General features: G+C 40.3%; 1 non-coding gene across 1 annotated transcript; it reads right to left on the bottom strand.

Annotated features, from left to right (window-relative positions):
• Nucleotides 1-923: 923 nt before the first annotated feature.
• On the bottom strand, nucleotides 924-998 carry Trnak-uuu (transfer RNA lysine (anticodon UUU)). Its single transcript has one exon. It is a non-coding gene; the product is annotated as a tRNA-Lys (tRNA).
• Nucleotides 999-10,241: the final 9,243 nt, after the last annotated feature.

The raw sequence follows: 10,241 nt of genomic DNA, 5'->3' as shown, positions 1-10,241 counted from the left end.
TTGTACTGGTTTTATGTAAAATAATCTAACGTTTATTATGAAATGGATATTATTGTCACTTTACTTAGAACGTGAAAGTGGTCAAGCTTTTATTATTTAAATATGTTAAAATGTAAAATAATGTAGAATTAGATGGACGTCTTCAGGAAAGAGAACTTCCCTAGTCAGTTGAACGAGGATGTTTGGCGCGTGGGAAACGCGGCCTGGGACAGTGCAGTACTGGTCTGGACACCAAAGAGTACTCTACTGGTGGAGACGCGAAAGCGGTCGGTCAGTTATTAGGTAACTAGGAAGTGAATTTCACGTTGTATGATATCGCGGGACTTAGGCTCTGAGCGGTGAGCAGCCGCACGCATGGTGTGAACTCTAACTTTTCCCGTAGATGCGTTGTATTTCGCGATGAGATTGTGAATGATCGAACTGTGTCAAAAGGATATGCGCTCGAGTGTAACAGTAACTCTATATACGACCACTTTCGCTATTAGTTTGCTTTCTGAATAAACATTATTCTAACCAAATGGAAAATGTGTGGCCTACATCATTTATGGGTCGTCAATTTAGTTCCCGATATTCCTATTACTGTTATCATATGTTATATTAACTTCGTTTCATACAATTTCACAAACTTTCTATCAGCCAGACAATTTAACCAAAGGGTCACAAGTGTCTAATTTAGGGCGTGTAATGCGACGCGAGTGGTTCAACCCCTAGACGACTTTTATCCAAGACATTTCAACGAAGAGGTACCGCATTTGAGCTGGAACATCTTTGGGATGTTAGCTCGCAGCATGTGGTAACTGCGGTCATTGTTCTGTGCTGTCGCTGGAATTTCCAAAGACAAGATGCATGTAATAATAACGAAATCAAGACCCTAAGCTGTCGACAGGCGTTGATATATTTCATCGGGGACAGGTGAAAATGTGAGCCCCGACCGGGACTCGAACCCGGGATCTCCTGCTTAAATGGCAGACGCTCTATCCATCTGAGCCACCGAGGGCAGAGAGGATAGTGGGACTGCAGGGATTTATCCCTTGCACGCTCCCCATGAGGCCCACATTCTAAAATTAATGTCCAGCTTAGGGTCTTCATTTCATCATCATTTCATTCTAAGAGAGCTGCATGGTCACCGATGCTATCTGTTCTTCCGGACATGTCCGAAAGAACAGATACCGTCTCTACACAAGATGCTTGTGTTGAAGAGATCAGATCAGTTACTTTTTCTTTTATAAATCACATCTAGTTCTAACGCCCAAAACGATTTCATTCAAACTAATATCGACCTCGGAATCGTATTCCTGTGCACGAAATTAATACATGCATTATTACAAACACTGTAGTTTGGCATATTTCAGAAAGAAAGAAATAAAAATATACAATATTTACAGTTGGAAAACTACGTTCCTGGTTCACTGATTTGCGTCCTAAATCTGTATGTCAATTGTAACATACAAGGCAAGGAACTTGATTGGATAATTAAACACCTGATTTACAGAATATGGAAGTAAGTAATAATTAAAACATTTGGGTTACAGACTTCAAGATTCTCGGTGGAAAGGTAAACAAGGCATTCCTTGTCATTATGAACTATGGATAATTTGAGATCTCAGATGTGCTATAATGTTAAAGAAAAATTGACTCTAATCATTAGATAGCTACGTTCTCACTGTCCGATATTATAGACTAATTAAAGACGCAGGAGAACTAGTTACGAGGAAACAAATATGCTCCAGAAATAGCCGAGTAAGAGGAGTTCAATTTGCACGACCCGGAGCGCAACTATCAGCAGCAACTTCTCGAGAACTACTCAGGAGTAAACACAAGGGAGCTAACGTGTTTACAGAGCTCCTCGCAAGTTCTAGTTAGCCGTCAAGAGAAACGAGAAACTCTGCGCGACGGTCTATCACTGACACACGCCGATAAAAACAGCTGCTCGTGACAGTTCCTGATCCCTAAACGCCGATTTAGGCTGTGTACTTCATGATATAATAATTATGATGTAAATATTATAATATTTATTTTGTATCTCTAGGAGCGCTCTAATAGTACCGCACTATCGAGAAATACTCGTATATCTTTACAGTAACTGCCTCAATATAAAATATATTGCACAATAATACATTTAATAATAATATGACTATATAATGCGTTAATATGAAATTACTACTATAGTTGAATTCTTTTATCTTGACGGCTCGCGCATGCCCGCCCAGACGCGGGAGATTGCTGCGTTGCCAGTTGTAAGCGCCAAGAGAAGCAGCCCCATAGTATAGTATAGTTCGCAAACTTACGTTTAGGGGGGAGCGCGCAGTTTATGAAGTAAAGCCACCACGGCCGCATTAACCCTTTCGCTGCTACAGAGACGTGCTCCCCGCATTCCGTGCTGTGCGCGATTTTGTCATCACTGCACTGCTCGCCTGTGCAGACACACGGTGTTCCCACTGCTTTGACACACTTATCATTCGATTTCACAAAAACTATTTGCCCCAAAAATTAGATTTTTACACATCTTCTTGACCGATACCTTCCCCCCATAAATGACTTAATTTTGTTTCGATGTTCAACGCAGTTATTGTGCAGCATTAAATGTAGTAAACCATTGCACGAAATTTTGAAGAGTTCGCAGAGGTAAAAGTCCACAGCGTATACTTTCCTTATGGTCGATTTTAGCTGACACAATGTTGAGAATGAAATGTGGAAAAGATACCTATATTTCGTATAAAATTTACTGTATAACAATATCTCATTTAATTTAAGTACCAGATAGGTGTCGTATGCAATATTGAGAAATATTCCGTCTCTCGCGACTGTAATAAAAGTTTTATTTACACCGGGCGCGTTTGGCTTTATTGTAAAGCACTTCAATCAATCAAAAGGAAGTAGACAAAATACATTAAACAAAACTGGAACTACAAAAACATTAGGACTTGAATATACTGTGCATCAGTGAAGTGCTATGGGCTATGTCAAATACAATTTTTGTGTGTGGCACACGCAAACAGCATTTATTTGCTAAAACACTAATCAGCCGACACAAACGTTAAATATTGTGTTACCGCAGCACAAAACTTCGAAAGGTGACTTGGCAATGGAGGAGACAAAATACTGTTCACTGAAGATGCTTCAAAAGAGAAAAACGCGTCTGTCTAAATAAGACGCTTATTAGAGTTGCAGAAGAGGAATATATTTCTAATTCCGCTCTATATAATACTTTAAATACTGTCGCAAAAGAATATCTCAATATGAATAGTAAAACAGCGACTGCGGAAGAGAAGATATACAAACAAAACAGATAACATGAATATTGTATGTGTGCTTTTTCATTGTTTTTAATTGCTGTGAAAATAAATATTGGAGGCCAAAATTAGAACAACCGAAAACTTATTATGGTTATAATGAAGAGACAAAGCACTAGAAATTTCAAAAAATTACATTCAAACGAATAAAATTCTGGAAGTAAGGCACTTCGATATTGTTTTTAAATAAAGAAAATATGAAGTACCTGACACGGTTTGATTTCAGAACCTTTCGCTTAGCAGCCAAACACCTTATCCGTTACGCTAACGCAGCTCGTCATTCAATGTAATTCCTGGAGGACTCTAAAATAACACGCAAAATACCGACACTGTTGGTTTGACTATGAATTACTCATGTTTCATCGAAGTACAATAGGAAATAAACAATTACCGCTGTTCTTTATCGCGAAAAACCGGTTCGTGAGACTGATACAAACACCTTTCCTTGCTATCGCCTGAATTAGGAGGCTTATTGCTTGTTTGGTTTAATTAATTAATAGAATATGAAGCAATTGGTATAAAGAATGCTTTTTCCAAACTTTCTATAAAAGAAAGTCTGCTACCAAGACATTGCTTTTGTTCTATTACTTTATTTACAACTGAACGATTCTAAAACTGGAGACACTCGTTCCTGCTCTGCACTGCAGTCGCGCTCTGGCAACGTCGTTCTCTGTTCATTGGCTGACTGTGTTTTGTGACGTCAGATACGCAGAAAGAACCTAAACTCGGCCGCCGTCATAAATGACGCGCACTTTAGTGGGCATGAAATGCAAGAGGTGATATTTACATAACACAACAGACAATACAATACTCAACATGTGAATTGAGTATTTATGGAATTGCAAGGCAGATGACTAAATCCTAAAAACCCATCTGGTATCGGAGTGAAAAAAAAAGGATTTTCCCTCGTAAAAGGAAGATCAAAGTCAGCATTAAAGAGAATACTATCGATAACTAGGCCAGATGGTAGCCTTTAGGTTTCCCTCTCTCGTGTATGTCACCAATAAGGCTTTCTCCGAGTTATAAGTAGGTAAAATATAATTACGCGTTCGGTCAAGTTAACAAGTAGATTATTGCATATAACACCACGTGAAGGAATGCCAAATGAAATTATCTTTAAAAATATGAATTAGTTTTTCAGATAATGAACCATCAATTAATATTGCCAAGACATGGTTCACTTAGTTCTCTGCAAAGCACAATGTAGTGGTGACGATAATAACAGGTCATATAGGAAAGGCAGTATGTCTAACAGAATATTCAAAATAATTCGTTGTGCATATCGACAAAAATAAATCGGGTATCAGACGTGTCTTACATGATTGGATGCAACAGCGTTTAGCATCGCATTTTAGTGCCGAATATAGTAAACTAAACAACAGACACAAAGTTTGCTTGAGTTCCTGTGACATTCAGTAATATTAGGGGCAATAATACCCATAAAATGTACACTACTACAAAGTTCTATAGCGATTACGCTTGATACATCCTCATCCTTCCTGCAAACAACATTTTAAAGATGTAGGCTTAATGATAACAGCTTCACAATATATTTACTTTTGTAATAGATTATCTGTCAACAATCACTCACAATTTGAAAACAGTGAAGGTTCAAGACTTCACAGATGCGCCACAAGTAAGGGAAATATTACCTTACGCATATCTTGGTACAGAAAGAGCAAATAAAGCAAACCAGGAAGATATTAGGGATTAGACAAATACAAGTGTTGATAAGTTACGCAAATAATTTTTATATATAAGTGAATTGTCTGTTCTGGTTTCACTTGCTTTTAATAATTACGTGTATCTGAATACAATCTTTCGTTGCTGATGTTCTGCATAGTTCTATAAACATATAATGTAGTTGTATAAATATTACCAAAGTTTGAAGCTTTTGTTATTTTCGTCGTGAACGCACATTTGAAAATAGAACATAATTGAAATACCTCGGGAAGGAGATTTCTTGCAGATCATAAGCTTTACAATAGTTTTGTATTAGCGTATTATTCAACAAAATGGAGTCCGTTTAATTTGATTAAACCTTCAGCTTTACTGCAAAGAATCAATACTTGTCACCCACGTAAACATTAAATAAAGAGTTTAATGTTACAGCTTGCAAACCACAAGCTTTATAATACTTTTGGACTAGCGATTTATTCAACAACTTGGAGCCAGTTTAGTGTGATCAAACGTTAAGCCTTACTGCAGAACATCAACACATTTCATATAAGTGAAGATTTAACAAAAATATTAAGTGTTATAGTAATTTATGATCATGCTTTTCAACAGAGTAAAAGGCACAGGCTCAAGTTAAACAGACTTATTGTAGCTGAAAAGTCAACTTCCTCAATATTATAAAGTTAAAAATGTTTGTGACTTCCTAGTCTTTGCGAGCACTTCCGGAATTCACTGATAGTTTACGTTTGGTTTCGCATAGTCTCTGAAATTGTTTTCATCACTGAATCTTTTAAAACTGTTGTAAAAGAAGCCATGAGCATGTAGTATATTGATGAAATTCAAAACTGTAAAATCATGCAGTTTCAAGTCCCATGTGAAAGTATCTTGTCGTTTGTAAAAACATGAGAAGGATCATAATGATGTTGGTAGCGATCGGTAAAATGAGCAGTTGTTTCGGTCTAATTATGAGCTGACAGATAACACATGGCACTACAACGGTACCAACCAAATACGAAACATGGTAGCAAATGCATTCGGTCTTATGGCTATTATTTCACGTAGTGTTAAGTACGCGCTTTGGCACAATTTACCATAAGCTGTGCAAATCATGAGCCGGTAACGATGGCACTTTCCTGACAGAATTTTATTGGACTGCCGTTAAAATTACGTTGTCAGAGAAACACGAGTTCATTCAACGGCGTATTGTAACATTTGCTTTAAAGCAAATAAATGCTGTTCACTTTACGAAAAGTGATAGGCATAGTATGACATCGGCATGTTGGAATACATACATTGTTCTGTGGGAATAGGGTAACTTGTGAGTATTTTCGTTACTGGTTACGAGCTGAAATATTTCGTGACTTCCCTGTTTCATGTTCTGTTTCTTTTTGTTTCTACGAAATGTTGCAGGATTGTGATTACCCAGCTTGATATTTCTATCATTCGCGCGTACTCCGATCATGAAATCTGATGTTTTGTATTATTCGATTTTGTGTACGAATGTACCGCACCTTTAAATACATATTTTAAGCAAAATAAGACGTGTTACTGCCTAATGTATTCCGATTTCTTAGCTGTTTGATATTTGTGGACCCGGAGAACCTATTTTTTTTTCTGCAGACTCCGACCTATTACGAGTATAAAGTGTGTAATGACCGAAATGATTTACCTCAAGATAAATCCTAGTGTTTCCTCTAAAACGGTTATTCGAACTGTAAATTTGAAAGTAGTGCGAACGACATGATTTTTGATTGTGTTATAAGACAGGTGACATCACTCAACTGGACAGTACTGCCAGCAGCAATGCACTACAGTGAGGGGACAAAAGCCATTGAATAGCGATGTGCACATATACAGATGACTGTAGTATCGCGTGCACGAGGAATAAAAGGCCAGTGCATCGTAGAGCTGCTATTTGTACTCAGATGATTTATGTGAAATGATGTCAGACGGAATCATGGCCGCATGACGCGAATTAACAGACTTCGAATGCAGAATGGTAGTTGGAGCTAGACGCATGGAACATTCCATTTCGGCAATCGTTAGGGAATTCAATACCCCGAGATCCACAGTGTCCAGTGTGTGCCGAGAATACCAAATGTCAGGCATTACCTCTCAGCACGGGCAACGCTGTGGCCGACGCCATCACTTAACGACCGAGGTCAGTGGCGTTTGCGTGGAGTTGTCAGTACTAACAGAGAAGCAACATGGTATCAAACAACCACAGAAATCAATGAAAGTATCCATTAGGACAGGGCGGCGAAATTTGGAGTTAATGGGCTATGGTAGCAGACGATCAACGCTAGCCGGCCGGAGTGGCCGAGCGGTTCTAGGCGCTACAGTCCGGAACCGCGCGACCGCTACGGTCGCAGGTTCGAATCCTGCCTCGGGCATGGATGTGTGTGATGTCCTTAGGTTAGTTAGGTTTAAGTAGTTCTAAGTTTTAGGGGACTGATGACCTCAGAAGTTAAGTCCAATAGTGCTCAGAGTCATTTGAACAATTTTTGATCAACGCTAGTGGCTTTGCTAACAGCATGAAATCACGTGGAGCGCCTCTTCTAGGCTCATGACGCAATGGGTTGCCTCTCGAAGACTATAAATCCGTGACCTGTTCAGATGAGTCCTTATGTCAGTTGGTGAGAGCTGATGACAGAGTTAGAGTGTGGCGCAGACCCCACAAAGCCATGGATGTAAGTTGTCAACAGGACACTGTGTGAACTGGCGGGTGCTCCATAGTTGGTTGGGCTGTGTTTACGTGTAATGGGCTGGGTCCTTCAGTCCAGCTGAACGAACATTAACTGGCAGTAGTTATGTTCTGCCTCTTCCAGACCATTTGGAGCCATTGATGGACTTTCGTTATGGATGACAATGCTCTTTGTCACAAGACCACAGTTGTTTGCGATTTGTCAGAACATTCTGAATAATTCTAACGAATGATTTGGCCACCCAGATCGACCGACATGAACCCCGTCAAACATTTACGAGGCATAATCGAGAAGTCAAATTGCGCACAAAATCTTAGTCCGGCAGTACTTTCGCAACTATGGGCGATTATAGAGACAGCATGACTCAATGTTCCTACAAAGGCCTTCCAGTGACTGTTGATTCCATGCCACGTCCAGTTGCTCCACTACGCCAGGCGAAAGGAGGTCCGACATGATATTGGTAGGCATCCCAGACCTTTGTCACCTCATCGTATTATTTCTCTGCTAACTGCTGCTGCCAGTGCTCATCGAGTCACATTCAGGTGTAGAATCACAGTTTCAACAGTTGTTTGCAGACCACACCACCATTTTCTAAAATCACGTTAACTGTAGAACTGACGAAATTTCGTAACTTGAGGCAGCACAAAATACATTGCCTTATAAAAAAAGGAAAATAGCTAGAAGGGGAGGCGGAAACGAAATGAATTTTTGCGGACTGAGAGGGTATGTGATGTTATTTCAGTGACTATAAAATCCAGTCGAATTTAGAAAGAACTTGGCAGTATGAGCCCACGTATCAGCATGATGCTACATGCCCTCTGGCCTGGATGGACACAGTGATTCAGTTGGGAAGGGTGTCATAAGACCGTTGTGTCCTCTCATGGGGCAAACTGGTCCAGTACTGTTGTGACTGTTCCTTGATATTTTAGGTACTGGAAATGGAACAGAGTTGACGTCCAAGGTGGTGCCACACATGTTCTGTAGGGTACAAATCTGGGAATCTCGGCGACCATGAAAGTACCTCAACATCACGTAGACAGTTCATAGAGATGTGTATCATATGTGGAAGAGAATTGTCGTGTTGAAATTGACATCACAAGACTGTCGCATGAGAGGTAGCACATGATGACACAGGGCATCTGTTGTAGCATCTTGAGAGTTCCCTTAGTCACTAGCAGCCGTGACCTGACGTCATAGCCAATGTCTCCCCATACTGCGACACCAGGAGTGTCGCAGCGGCCCCTTATCATTTAGAGGGCCCGCACAACAGACAAGCAAGATAGGCTGCCGGCCTGCTTTCAAGATTGGTTTGACGGCATTATCAGTATTGTCGCGGCACGCTCTTTTCCTCGTCGCGCCACACATCCCCTGATCAAGACATCGCAGTAACGTAATAACTGAATACCTAGCAACTACCGCAAATTGTGATAAACCTGTAACAGCTGTATTGCCTTAAAGAAACGTAACGTCTATCCTTAGCTACTTACATGTAAAAGCAATTATACAAAGTACCAAACAGTCTGAGAATCTAATTTACTTAAGCAATAAAAATACTTTTAAATGTTGGTGACCATCATTCGGTGGTTAGGTAGACTTTCGATAATACACCACTTTACCACAGTCAAATGTTACGCCACAATCTTAGATGAATGATGTCGCCACAACCATAGAATACAGAAAGATGATAATTTTAATTAGTTTACCAATTTACCAGTATAAGGTTAAAATAAACTAATTCCCTCTTCATTGTGAACCTTTAGTTACATTGACAATCCGTCGTGCAGAGCGGCAGTTCATCTAATTCCACATTAAATTCTCTAAGTATGGGACATTTCTAAATATTTTCTCCATCACCTATATGCACAGAGCTTTAATTAATCTATACCTGTGGATTAGACCACGAAGAGCGCTGCAAATCTAGGTGCACCTCTCGCTTAATTTCAGTTAATTCAAAATAGCCCGTCAACTAACATGCACTTGACTATGGAAGACGCTGTGGAGCCGGCCGCGTTGGCCGAGCGTTCTAGGCGCTTCAATCCGGAACCGCGCGACTGCTACGGTCGCAGGTTCGAATCCTGCCTCGGGCACGGATGTGTGTTATGTCCTTAGGTTAGTTAGGTTTAAGTAAGTCTAAGATCTAGGGGACTGATGACCTCAGATGTTAAGTCCCATAGTGCTCAGAGCCATTTGAACCACGCCGTTTTGACGCTGTGGCGGAGTGCTGCCTTGTCGACAATGGAGGACAGCCGAGCATACCAGAGCTGTTTCGTGGCCTAGTGTGCAGAGCACATACTGAGAGTGGTGGAATGTATGGCTCACCGATGTTGGGCTGAAGCTGTCCGTGTTTTCTACCATTTTCTGCACGTGACAGTGTGGCATGACCAGTAAGTAGATGTCACTACCGGTGTTAAGGAAGATAACGCTTCAGCAGATACACTATGTGATCAAAAGTATCCGGGTACCTGGCTGAAAAAGAGTTAGAAGTTCATGGTGCCCTCCACCGGTAATGCTACAACTCAATATGGTGTTGGCCCACCCTTATCCTTGAAGACAGCTTCTACTCTCG

This window comes from Schistocerca serialis, chromosome 4 (assembly GCF_023864345.2).
Source record: "Schistocerca serialis cubense isolate TAMUIC-IGC-003099 chromosome 4, iqSchSeri2.2, whole genome shotgun sequence".
NCBI lineage: Eukaryota > Metazoa > Arthropoda > Insecta > Orthoptera > Acrididae > Schistocerca > Schistocerca serialis.
The sequence above is the reverse complement of the archived record's forward strand: the minus strand, read 5'-3'. Positions and strand labels throughout refer to the sequence as shown.